Source organism: Protopterus annectens, chromosome 1.part2, assembly GCF_019279795.1.
Source record: "Protopterus annectens isolate FY-2018-M chromosome 1.part2, PAN1.0, whole genome shotgun sequence".
Classification (NCBI taxonomy): domain Eukaryota; kingdom Metazoa; phylum Chordata; order Ceratodontiformes; family Protopteridae; genus Protopterus; species Protopterus annectens.
In genome coordinates, this window is record NC_056727.1 from 82,644,048 (window position 1) to 82,659,250 (window position 15,203).

The window sequence follows — 15,203 nt, forward strand, 5'->3', positions numbered from 1 at the left end:
ATGTATGTAAATATACAGACATAGTTACAGATATAGACGTAAGCAATGTGACAATATATGTAAATATACAGACATAGTTACAGATATAGGCGTAAGCAATGTGACAATGTATGTAAATATACAGACATAGTTACAGATATAGACGTAAGCAATGTGACAATATATGTAAATATACAGACATAGTTACAGATATAGACGTAAGCAATGTGACAATGTATGTAAATATACAGACATAGTTACAGATATAGACGTAAGCAATGTGACAATATATGTAAATATACAGACATAGTTACAGATATAGCCGTAAGCAATGTGACAATGTATGTAAATATACAGACATAGTTACAGATATAGACGTAAGCAATGTGACAATGTATGTAAATATACAGACATAGTTACAGATATAGACGTAAGCAATGTGACAATGTATGTAAATATACAGACATAGTTACAGATATAGATGTAAGCAATGTGACAATGTATGTAAATATACAGACATAGTTACAGATATAGGCGTAAGCAATGTGACAATGTATGTAAATATACAGACATAGTTACAGATATAGACGTAAGCAATGTGACAATGTATGTAAATATACAGACATAGTTACAGATATAGACGTAAGCAATGTGACAATGTATGTAAATATACAGACATAGTTACAGATATAGACGTAAGCAATGTGACAATGTATGTAAATATACAGACATAGTTACAGATATAGACGTAAGCAATGTGACAATATATGTAAATATACAGACATAGTTACAGATACAGACGTAAGCAATGTGACAATATATGTAAATATACAGACATAGTTACAGATATAGACATAAGCAATGTGACAATATATGTAAATATACAGACATAGTTACAGATATAGACGTAAGCAATGTGACAATGTATGTAAATATACAGACATAGTTACAGATATAGCCGTAAGCTATGTGCTAATATATGGAAATATACAGACATAGTTACAGATATAGGCGTAAGCAATGTGACAATATATGTAAATATACAGACATAGTTACAGATATAGTCGTAAGCAATGTGACAATATATGTAAATATACAGACATAGTTACAGATATAGACGTAAGCAATGTGACAATATATGTAAATATACAGACATAGTTACAGATATAGACGTAAGCAATGTGACAATATATGTAAATATACAGACATAGTTACAGATATAGACGTAAGCAATGTGACAATATATGTAAATATACAGACATAGTTACAGATATAGACGTAAGCAATGTGACAATATATGTAAATATATAGACATAGTTACAGATATAGACGTAAGCAATGTGACAATATATGTAAATATACAGACATAGTTACAGATATAGACGTAAGCAATGTGACAATATATGTAAATATATAGACATAGTTACAGATATAGACGTAAGCAATGTGACAATATATGTAAATATACAGACATAGTTACAGATATAGACGTAAGCAATGTGACAATATATGTAAATATACAGACATAGTTACAGATATAGGCGTAAGCAATGTGACAATATATGTAAATATACAGACATAGTTACAGATATAGGCGTAAGCAATGTGACAATGTATGTAAATATACAGACATAGTTACAGATATAGACGTAAGCAATGTGACAATATATGTAAATATACAGACATAGTTACAGATATAGACGTAAGCAATGTGACAATATATGTAAATATACAGACATAGTTACAGATATAGACGTAAGCAATGTGACAATGTATGTAAATATACAGACATAGTTACAGATATAGACGTAAGCAATGTGACAATATATGTAAATATACAGACATAGTTACAGATATAGACGTAAGCAATGTGACAATATATGTAAATATACAGACATAGTTACAGATATAGACGTAAGCAATGTGACAATGTATGTAAATATATAGACATAGTTACAGATATAGACGTAAGCAATGTGACAATGTATGTAAATATACAGACATAGTTACAGATATAGACGTAAGCAATGTGACAATGTATGTAAATATACAGACATAGTTACAGATATAGACGTAAGCAATGTGACAATGTATGTAAATATACAGACATAGTTACAGATATAGACGTAAGCAATGTGACAATATATGTAAATATACAGACATAGTTACAGATATAGACGTAAGCAATGTGACAATGTATGTAAATATACAGACATAGTTACAGATATAGACGTAAGCAATGTGACAATATATGTAAATATACAGACATAGTTACAGATATAGACGTAAGCAATGTGACAATATATGTAAATATACAGACATAGTTACAGATATAGACGTAAGCAATGTGACAATATATGTAAATATACAGACATAGTTACAGATATAGACGTAAGCAATGTGACAATATATGTAAATATACAGACATAGTTACAGATACAGACGTAAGCAATGTGACAATATATGTAAATATATAGACATAGTTACAGATATAGACGTAAGCAATGTGACAATATATGTAAATATATAGACATAGTTACAGATATAGACGTAAGCAATGTGACAATATATGTAAATATATAGACATAGTTACAGATATAGACGTAAGCAATGTGACAATATATGTAAATATACAGACATAGTTACAGATATAGACGTAAGCAATGTGACAATATATGTAAATATACAGACATAGTTACAGATATAGACGTAAGCAATGTGACAATATATGTAAATATACAGACATAGTTACAGATATAGACGTAAGCAATGTGACAATATATGTAAATATACAGACATAGTTACAGATATAGACGTAAGCAATGTGACAATATATGTAAATATACAGACATAGTTACAGATATAGACGTAAGCAATGTGACAATGTATGTAAATATACAGACATAGTTACAGATATAGACGTAAGCAATGTGACAATATATGTAAATATATAGACATAGTTACAGATACAGACGTAAGCAATGTGACAATGTATGTAAATATACAGACATAGTTACAGATATAGACGTAAGCAATGTGACAATATATGTAAATATACAGACATAGTTACAGATATAGATGTAGATACTAGTCAAATGACTATTGATTACCAGGATAACATTATTATAGATTGCTAAAAGCAATGTGCTTAAACTGAATAGCAATAGGACATAGATTGGCTGCCCCTGTCCAATTGCAATGTTCTTTGGGTCAGAAGTGAGAAGTTAAGCTAGTAAAGAGCATGACCATTCATTTTTATTTTAGGTTATTATCTTTACTTTTTCTTTTTTACTACATCTGAGCTGAGAGCTGAAAGGCAAAGTAAAGGATATTTAAAGTGTGTATATAGGGGGTGCTCATCCCCCACCCCAACCCCATTGCTGCAACGACTTAGGCTACTGTCTAAGCAAGGTGGGAAAATCACATGGTTATCAAGGAGTGTTTTAGATGTCTTGCTATAATTTTAATTTTCATTATATCTCTACATATAGTGCCACATATATAGTTCATATAGCACATTGTTGATGCAGCTTTATATGGATTAAACAAAATGAAAGACATGATTATTTGAATATAATTATAACAGTAGGGGCAATCATAAATGCTTTGTATAAATATATTGCTTATTGCCGGAGTGACAATAATTTTAGAGGAAACCACAACAAAACTCCAAAACATATTTATATAATGACTTGATATTTTTGTGGCATACTCAAGTATCAGAATCACTATAAGTGCTTTGTCTTATTTTTTAATTTCTTTCCGAATGGTCATTGTCCCAGTCCCCTTCAATAAACACATCACACCGAATGACATTTGATTACCTTTATTAAACTTCTATAAACATGATTGTTAACCAATATTTATTAATTACAACAAACACATGATATAGGTGAGGATAACATCCATGTAACATTAAAACAGGATAGCATGACCCTGCTCATCCAGACCAGTAAGCAACATCCATTCCTTCTCTCGCTTACTTATGAAGTAGTGTACCACCACTCACTTCATTTACCATTTACTGAACTACACGTCCAGCCAAATAAGCAGTTTACCTCCTCTTGCTTATGTACTTATCAAGCAGAATCCCATCGCTCACTTTCCTTTCCCAACTTATTGAATTGAACATCTAACATCAGAGGGGGAACAGAAGAGGGCAAGCCTGCCCCTCTTCTCGGCCCACCAGCCTGACCAGTCTGTTCCCCCTCTCTCTAACTAAACTTCCAACAACCTAACCACCATTAAAAAGCATTAAACCAAACATCATTCAGTATAACCCAACATGCCTAACCAAACTGTATCTATGCCATCACCCCTCAAATCCCTATCAAATAAATAACAAAATTAGCCAGTTGCCTAAACAGCTGAAAGCATGCCACATATCCCTCTCTAATGGTAAAGTAACAACCCATAACCTGCTAACCTAACATACCCACTGTAAAAGAAGGAAATACTCAGTTACCTAACTACCATACCAGTAAAAGTAACATACCCACTGTAAAAGAAGGAAATACTCAGTTACCTAACTACCATACCAGTAAAAGTAACATACCCACTGTAAAAGAAGGAAATACTCAGTTACCTAACTACCATACCAGTAAAAAGTAACATACCCACTGTAAAAGAAGGAAATACTCAGTTACCTAACTACCATACCAGTAAAAGTAACATACCCACTGTAAAAGAAGGAAATACTCAGTTACCTAACTACCATGCCAGTAAAAGTAACATACCCACTGTAAAAGAAGGAAATACTCAGTTACCTAACTACCATACCAGTAAAAGTAACATACCCACTGTAAAAGAAGGAAATACTCAGTTACCTAACTACCATACCAGTAAAAGTAACATACCCACTGTAAAAGAAGGAAATACTCAGTTACCTAACTACCATACCAGTAAAAGTAACATACCCACTGTAAAAGAAGGAAATACTCAGTTACCTAACTACCATACCAGTAAAAGTAACATACCCACTGTAAAAGAAGGAAATACTCAGTTACCTAACTACCATACCAGTAAAAGTAACATACCCACTGTAAAAGAAGGAAATACTCAGTTACCTAACTACCATACCAGTAAAAGTAACATACCCACTGTAAAGGAAGGAAATACTCAGTTACCTAACTACCATACCAGTAAAAGTAACATACCCACTGTAAAGGAAGGAAATACTCAGTTACCTAACTACCATACCAGTAAAAGTAACATACCCACTGTAAAAGAAGGAAATACTCAGTTACCTAACTACCATACCAGTAAAAGTAACATACCCACTGTAAAAGAAGGAAATACTCAGTTACCTAACTACCATACCAGTAAAAGTAACATACCCACTGTAAAAGAAGGAAATACTCAGTTACCTAACTACCATACCAGTAAAAGTAACATACCCACTGTAAAAGAAGGAAATACTCAGTTACCTAACTACCATACCAGTAAAAGTAACATACCCACTGTAAAAGAAGGAAATACTCAGTTACCTAACTACCATACCAGTAAAAGTAACATACCCACTGTAAAAGAAGGAAATACTCAGTTACCTAACTACCATACCAGTAAAAGTAACATACCCACTGTAAAGAAGGAAATACTCAGTTACCTAACTACCATACCAGTAAAAAGTAACATACCCACTGTAAAGAAGGAAATACTCAGTTACCTAACTACCATACCAGTAAAAGTAACATACCCACTGTAAAGAAGGAAATACTCAGTTATCTAACTACCATACCAGTAAAAGTAACATACCCACTGTAAAAGAAGGAAATACTCAGTTACCTAACTACCATACCAGTAAAAGTAACATACCCACTGTAAAAGAAGGAAATACTCAGTTACCTAACTACCATACCAGTAAAAGTAACATACCCACTGTAAAAAAAGGAAATACTCAGTTACCGAACTACCATACCAGTAAAAGTAACATACCCACTGTAAAAGAAGGAAATACTCAGTTACCTAACTACCATACCAGTAAAAGCTTCATAATGATTCTTGGCTCATCACCAGCCAACTAGACAACCAAACACTAAACCCATTGCCACTTAAAACCATGCAGAGGCAATTGCATATCCTCGTGTCCAATTGCAGCCACATTTTACTGTCCAATGAATAAAATAACCACATCAGATCTCTTTAAAAATTCTATTTAATAGCAATCTTATCATCACCAACTACCCATTATAAACAATAAGACATTTAAACAACCATCATGGCCTTTTAGCAGTAAGATCCCAAATGCACCACAAATCATAAACCCAACCAGGCAAAACTGCCCAAGCACAATGTACCATCAAAACCTGAAAATGCCCAATGGCACCAGGTCAGACAAGGTCAGTTACATGCCATCATGCCTAAGTGCCACCTGTTGATAACTCAATGGAATTACTAATGAGCTAACTGCGAACTACCATTTCCTTTCTTAATGGAGCAATTGTCTAATAATCCCCCATCAACAACCCCAAAAGCCCTATCGTATAAACACCAAAAGCCACCACTTGACTAGATTAACAGTTAAACCCAATGATCCTTGTCCAGTACTACAATAATAATCATATCTTTGCATACCTTCTGTATATTAACTTCTCACTCATTCCAACTACCAATGTTTACCTTATAATGAGCTTTGGGACATTACCTGCCCTAGGCAACACCAAAATCTTACACCCAGTCATGTGAAACCACTCAAGACAATTGCCTACCATCATCCTCACAGCAGCCCCACCTAATAAAGTCCAAAAGAAATCCTGCCATCCTTCCACCTATCCAGCACAAGCATAGCACATAATGACCATCTTATCCGTTATTAATCCTCAATACACTTCTGGAATGACTATATACAGTCATAATATAAATGCCACAAAACTGAAACCCATGACCATTGTGACTACCTCACCTACTCCATACCCCCACCTTCACTGACATGCCTCAATGAACAGTAAATACAAATTTCCTGAAACCTCATTGTGCACCACTGCAACAACTGATAACATCTGCCCCAGCATAATCCATTATCTTAGAGTTCCACTTCCTTCAAGCCAATAGCTGTGGCCCATTTAGTGTTCCCACAGGTTGTGTCCTCAGTGCTCATTACCTTAGTGAGTGAGACATCCACTACAAAACTTGCTTCCACCTTCTGAGACTTCTCTGGGTAACGCCACAGCAACTGTAATGCCCATCACCACACCACCATCTGCAGCAAAAGGCAAGTAAAATGCATTAGTGAGTGTTCACTTTTTATCCAGTTGTTACACATTACTGCAGCATTGTTCCTCATCTCGGTAATGGAATGAAAAACAGTCAGTGCAAGGAAAACTTTGAACCATTCCATACTTTTGGCAGTGCAGTAGATCATGGACCCTGCACCAACATCCATGATAAATGAGAGGGTTTTCCTAACATAACACCCCATAACATTACCAGACCTCCACCAGGTTTCAGAATATACCACCTGCAATTATTCTAACCTAACCTAACTTAAGGTGAAACAAATGCCTATCTATCTGTGAGACAGGGTTATCCTAGTCTACCAAAATGGTGCGGCGACATAAATCCTATGTAGGATAACCATTCGGAACCAGCTGTCCGATGTCCAAATAAATGCTTTGCCCCACCCTAACTCTTCTGATGGGCATGCAGCCTGTACAGTGAACATCTATATGAGCACTCCCTTGCTTTGGAAAAGCCAGAACATATACGATACAGTTGACAGAATGAGCAAAAACCCAGACACCCTGCAAACTCTTGGGTAGCCAAGAGGCACACTACTGTAAAACACTGCAGCTGAACAATCGCTGGCTACTGTTCTTATAAACCATGACTGACCCCCCCCCCATTAGAACAATGCTGTCATAGAAGGAACAGCTGCTGGAATAAGAGTCCCTGAATTACCAAGCCTTCCAAAAGAAATGGAGTCGCTGCTAAGCCTTATCTCTACCACATGACCAAATACACATGAAAATCAGTACAATGCCACTGCCACAAAGGTTCTAGGATCCCCAATATTAGGAATTCCAATCCTGGCCCTATCAACCCAACGGCCAAAGGCATTCTACGAATGTCTATACATTGGAGAGGAAAGTATAGAGAATTTGTTCTGCTATCTCATTAAAAGACAAAAAGTGAAAATATTACTATAATAATGCCCTTGCTGTGCACAGATTCCATTAAAATGCTTCATAGGAATTATGACAGTATAAATAGCAAACTCTTCAGCACTAACTATATTTATAGTGGTAGTATTCTTAGGTTCTATGTCTTAAGCTGAATTTTGTAAGTCACAGTAAAGCAGTAACTACACCTTTATAGCATTTCGTAAACTTAAAATCTCAACAAGCACTCAGATGACCCACATACTGTCAGCAGCATTTAATCATCTAGCTGAGAGCTTTCACATGAGGCTATGAGTGCCATCTTTGTTACTTGGTTGTCGAGATAATCTTGGAAATGACAGGAATCAGTAAAGAAAACTCTTAACCACTCCATACTTCTGATAATACAGCAAGTTACGGAGCCAGTAACAGCATCCGTGTTAATAGAGAATGCTTCACAGACCTTACCTTCCTGACGTTACCCTTGCAGGGACAATGTGAAAATTTGTTGTGCTTAGAAAGTGGTGGGAAAAGGAAGAGGCACTCCATCCCTAAGTAAATATGGGAGATTCACCATTTGTCTCAATGGCACAATCACACAACAACTACCCTTACCTCCAGCTTTAAACTAGTTGTCTGGTCTGAGGACTTTGTGGCAAAGTGCAGCATGTGAACACAACCTCTCCCCTCCTAGAGCAAAACAGGGCCAAGTCAAAAATTACAGTGGGGCAAAGGCCCAAACCTCTTTTTTTGTTTGTTTCTTTAATTACTTCCCTTGTCCCTTACCTCTCTCCATTCCTAAATGTCCATTAATTGGAATACTCTTATTAATATGCCCAAGAAATTTTCATTAATAAAATATCAGATGTTACAACTACCATATTTCAGTGCAATGTTAGGTTTGTCACATTTAACTCTGGACTGTAAGGTATATTCCTTATATTAAATACTTTTTAAAAACCATTTGATTTTTTATAAAAAAAACAGGTCAAACACCTGTTGCATTAAGCACTTCATTACTTTTGTTAAAAGTTGCTCAGTCATCTACAATGATGTTTTAAATTCTAAAACCATGCGATGCTATACCTAACTAAAAAAACACATTTTATTAAATGTCTACTTATAGTATTAGGTTGTATGCCACATCCTAAAATAGGTAATGTATGCAAATGACTTCCCACTGAAAATCCGGACATTTGAAACCTAAACCGTCATTACCCCCCACCCCCCACCCCATGGCCATAAAGGTCACAAAGCGCATGCCTGACTGACATTCATTATTCACAGTCTACTCACAACCTGGGAAATGCACACGTTCTCTCCATCTTTCCCCAATACGCTGCAATTATGGCAAACTCTGCTTCCTCTGAAACACCACCACCAACTGAGAACGCAAATACAATCTTGACGAAACAGAAAAGTGAGGCCAGGTTCCCCACAGGGATAACTGAAGCACTGCCCCCACAAACTCAAAAAAAAAAATAAGAAAACCACATACTACCAGCCACCCCAGCATAAATGCCAAACACTTGTAGGGCCGAATATGCACCAGCCACAACCCCACAAAGAAAAGACCAAGGTATGAGGCTCACCCAACCCAAATTCAAAGTATTCCACCTGTGCCCCTGACACAACTAAAATGCTACAGCCATCCCACTCCAGCAGCGGCAAACCCAAACTACCATCTTCATCATGCCAAAAGCCTACCGTGTGCCATGCATTTCAAACTCAGAGAGCAAGAAATCTGTACCAGAGTAGTACCAAAGCTGTAAATGCTCAATTAAGAAAACTTATATTATGTATAAATGTACAAAAAATGCAGTAGCAAATGTACAATAAAGAAAAAAAGTACCCTACACAGAATATTATCAAAGGAAAATGAGCAAATGATATTTACAGTTCACAGACACATCAGCATGTTGCTAAAATCCCACCCATATTCACATACAACATTGCTGGAAAATAACCATGTCCTTGTTCTAGTTTTAGTACTACACCTTCTGCGGGGAAATTCAAGAGTTTCAGACACCCCTTTCAGCATTTCTTTTCTCTGTCTTTTTCTCTCTCTTTTTATCCCATCACCCTATGCGCACACTACACCACCAAACACAGGGTCATTGGCTAAGTGCAACCTACATTATCTAAATAATTTTTTTTTTTTTTTGGTAATTATAAAACTAATTTTGAAGTAGAAGGCATAGTTACTGAAATCTGGACCAACCCACCACCCAGCAAACCGCAGGACTCCCAAACATACCTCCCAACCTCTTAGAGCAAAATCCGAACAAAGCCCAACAAAATCAGGGGACAAAGGTCTGAAATAGGGACAGATTTTAAATATAGCTTTGTTAAACTTAAATGTTGCTAGAATAACAGGATTTGCCTTAACCTGCATTTATCTTAAAGGCATGAAGCCTGAAACAAAATGTATGTAATTATTTAGTGACTTTTGTTTCCTTTGTTGATTCTAATTCCTTGATTTGTAGTGTGAAAATCTGCACATTTGATAGGAATGCTTCCAAACCCCTCTCACCACTGCCACAGCTCAATGTGCATGCACAGCAATCAATGACCACTGGCTGCATATCCCAGCCTGCGAAAACCTGCACTCCACCTGACAAGAGCAACCTAACATCCCTACACTGCAATTGCACACTAAAACCATCAATATTTGTCCCTGAGGATGTTCTGCACCCGACACCACCTGAAAAAACCCAACATGAAATCCTGCAGGCCACTAAAATGCAACCAACATGGCAAATTCATCCTGGCACTGATCACACACAGCACCCCGCACAGCACACACCCCACAGCCTCCTCTCAAGCAACTCAACAAACAGACCAGAAACATAAAATGTTTTTTTTTTTTTTTTAATGGCATGAAGTCTGAACCAAATGTGTGCCATTATGTCATAACTTCAATGCTGAATGCTTCACCACCAAACTGCTAGAAACCCATTTTTTTTTCTTTTCCTCCCCCTTTCTTGGGGGGGGGGGGTAGGAGAATCATAATAAGTGAATGAAAACCACATGCAAATGACAGCAAACACAGCCAGAGACACTTAAGTGAGTTTCTTGAGTTTTATGTTGTAACATTCTGTGCTGTTTTTCACCATCATAGCAAGGAAGAGGTGTACGGGGATGACAACCTTTTCTTCATTGGGAGCCATGACACCAAAACAAGCCTGCAAGAAGCCATCTGTGGCTCAACTACACATCCCCCAACCATCGGAGTACCACAAGCTGAAATCACTACCCCCAACAACAGAGCTCACCTTGCAGAAGCCGAAAAGACAGCAAACTGCCAACAAAAGGTAAGAGCTGCCATAAACTGAGAAGGTCCTAGTTTGGCCCGGAAAGCTTTCTCCCACAGGAAAAACACCTAGAAAAACACTTTATGAGGTTAGTAATTGCACTGCATCCTTGCTACATACCTCATATGGCTACTTGTATATACTGTAACTTACTCTCCCATACAAACCATTGCTAATCCAAGGCCTACCTGCACCAGCCATACCGACAGGTCATCTTGGATGTAAACTCTCACTAGCAAGTTCATGCCAAAAATGTGATTTCTACACCAGTTACACTTACCTAAAACCCTTTAAGCCCCTCCCTACCCTTAACTCATTTCCTCCCAATGATCCCTCATTCCCATTTAACCCTATCCTCCACCCATTCTCTTAATTCCTGCTACTATATTTATCTAGCTCCTCTTGAAGATGTCCCTGGACAAATCAGTCTGTTACCAAGCCTCATTTATTGGTTCTAGTATCTTGAAGTAATTTTATTTTCTTTTTTACCGAGTTTGTTTGCTTTTTTTTTTTGACAGTGTACTTTGCATTTCCTTTATATGAATTATCTAACACATTATGAATTGTTTTTCTTCATTCAGTTGAGGAAACTGTATTGTCAGTGACTTTGTAGACTCAGAAAACCATGTTAGTTTTATCTTTTTTGTTAAATGACACTGATTTGTGCTAAAATAAGGCTACTTTATATACTTAAACCCTCTTTAATGCAAGCTGCCTAAAACAGTAATGTTTTGTGAATCAGTCAAACCTACAGTCTTTAAATAATTTCCAGACACACCCTATTCTTCTAAAGGTATTGTACTCACTGGCACAGTGTAGTCACCATACTAGTCATCTTTCTAAAAAATGTCACTTCTAAAAACCTGGCACTGTTTGTAGTATTTTTTTTTAACATAGTGCCTTTAAATTATTCATAAAAGCAAGAGTTCCCTGACCTAAAAGTGGGAGCTCCTCCCAGGTTATATAGTATTGAACTATGCCTATCTCATCCATCTTCTTTGCATAAATATGTATTTAAAAATTAACTTGTTGGAAAACAGTTTCACTTTAAATTCTGTCCACTTAAATGTGTTCAACAAGACATGCTCTCAAGATATAAAACTTTGGGTAATTACTAACAATAACATCTACAAAGCATGTCCCATATGGGTTATGCAGGATGAAACAGATTCCAATCTGAAACAATGCAGTTTTTAATAGGCAGGAAATGCTAGGTCTTTCTTTATGGCATTAAATAACATAGAGGTGAAATCTGAAAGAGAAACAATAAAAGTGCAAAAAGGATAACTTCAGTGGAAGGTGACATTTCCTTTAAGTTTCATGGAATTAGTATTTTAGATTAAATATCCCATGTGAAACATGAGTTTGCCACCTTTTCAGGGTATTTTTTGTGGATATTTTCACTACTGGATATTGCTCTATAGTATAGTATTTTTTCACTACTGGATATTGCTCTATAGTATAGTATTTTTTTCACTACTGGATATTGCTCTATAGTATAGTATTTTTTCACTACTGGATATTGCTCTATAGTATAGTATTTTTTTCACTGGATATTGCTCTATAGTATAGTATTTTTTCACTACTGGATATTGCTCTATAGTATAGTATTTTTTCACTACTGGATATTGCTCTATAGTATAGTATTTTTTCACTACTGGATATTGCTCTACAGTATAGTATTTTTTTCACTGGATATTGCTCTATAATATAGTATTTTTTTCACTACTGGATATTGCTCTATAATATAGTATTTTTTTCACTACTGGATATTGCTCTATAGTATAGTATTTTTTTCACTACTGGATATTGTTCTATAGTATAGTATTTTTTTCACTACTGGATATTGCTCTATAGTATAGTACTTGAATTAAGAAAAAAATAGCTTTCACACAAACACAGATCTGACAGTTGTGGTTAAAGCTGTCACCTTTTAAAATATACCAAAGTGAGTCATTTTTTTGGAAACATGAGAATTTGCAGGATAGCCCATATCCATAACCAGTGCAAAGGACTGAAATTCATTTTTTAGCCAAAAGAAAAACTTATTCTTGTACAATATTAATTGTTGATACTGTTGCATATAATATTTATGTGTTTCAGACACAAACTAATTGTTTTATGCAATTTTTAAAGAAAAAATAGGAACTGTTTTTTGTCCTAAATCTCAGGACATTTGCCGTTTTTATGATTTATTTTTATTTTTATTTTTTGCAGAACACAACTGACCAAACATGGACTGTTCTGTATAAAGATGAACAGGTGGCAACCACAGTTGTGTTTCAAAACATATGACAACTCATTAAAGTGTCATCATTTAACAAGACAGTGACTGAAATGAAACTCTGAAAGGAAAGAAAGAGAGTAATGCATGACTGAGTAAAGAGTCAGTGTTTAAGGAGAATGTGAGTGATCCATTACAGTGGTCAGGAGCCCAGAGCATTCTGAGAACTGACCAGTGTCCCATGTAAAGAGGCCGTGTTGGGCTAGCAAAGTCAGACTGTTCAGCTAGTTACCAATGACTGCTACATTAAAAATGTAAGAATTCATTACTCAATTAGGTGATAGTCCACTAGACATGAGCGGTCATCTTATATGAGGACAACAACTGTGCTTTCCTTTTCCTATCAGACACACATAGAAGTATATTGCATTAACTTAAAATATCATTCCTAGAAATTAACTGAATTAAGGAACATAAGTGTAGAAATAGTGACATGAAGGAAAGACAATATAATATATATTTTTTTATTTATCTGTCAAAAAAGTTCTTCACTAATCACATCATGTCATATGTGTATATTTGCCATACATTTTCCAAATGAAGCTGTATGAGGCTGAACCTAGAATATTTAATTCATAACTAAATCTGTACTGGTGTTTTATAGATTTTACAGCCTTAGAAATAAGCAGTGTTATTCTAAGATGACAAAAATGACATGATCTTTCACTGATAATCTTGATTAAGTATATTTTCCTTACTCCAAAAAGAAGTACAAGAGAAGAGACTAAAAATTATCACTAATTTGTGACTGCTTATTAGATCTGGAGTTTGCTACACTGAGAATTTATGTGAGTGACCAGAATTTGCAGCACAGACTTTCATCATTAATGAAATAAATTACAAACATGATCACGGGCAGAAGAAAGTGGGCAGCTTTAATGGTGTGCTGTCTTCCCATCTGCAACTGCAGTAATTGCATTATTAAAATGGGCCCCAGTATCCCCGTCCATCTTTTTCCAGGTTTTCAGGAATATATAATTCAGAAGTGTATGACAGTCTCCCTGTTGAATATAATTTTGAGAAATTACTTCTGTTTTTATAATTATCTCACAGTTTCTAGTACATTAAAGAGGGATCTTCTGATAGCATCAACTGTGCGAAGTGGTAATGAAAATGTCTTAGTGATAGCAGTCTTCTGATCATAACATCTGTCCTAAAAATAAAGTTCAGAAAAATCCTTGCGGTTAGTCTTAACCTTTAAGAAACCAAAAAGGCAGAGAAACAGCTTTATTGAGCATACAAAGCTGATGAAAAACAATTCATTGCATAATGAATGGTTTTTCGGTTTTATGTGAAACCTGCTGTAAAAATCTCCATATGGCCATTCCTACAACATAGTCACATCTATATTAAGTCTTGCTTAAATAAATGCCAGCATTATAAATTTACTTCTGAAAAGAGATTAAGGCCCATGTTTAATATGTGCATATTTCGATTAATGTTGCTCTGCCCACACATGGAAAACAAGGACATTTAATACTAGTCATGGGTTATAATCAAGATCCAAACAAATTATTTTCTACCTTTATG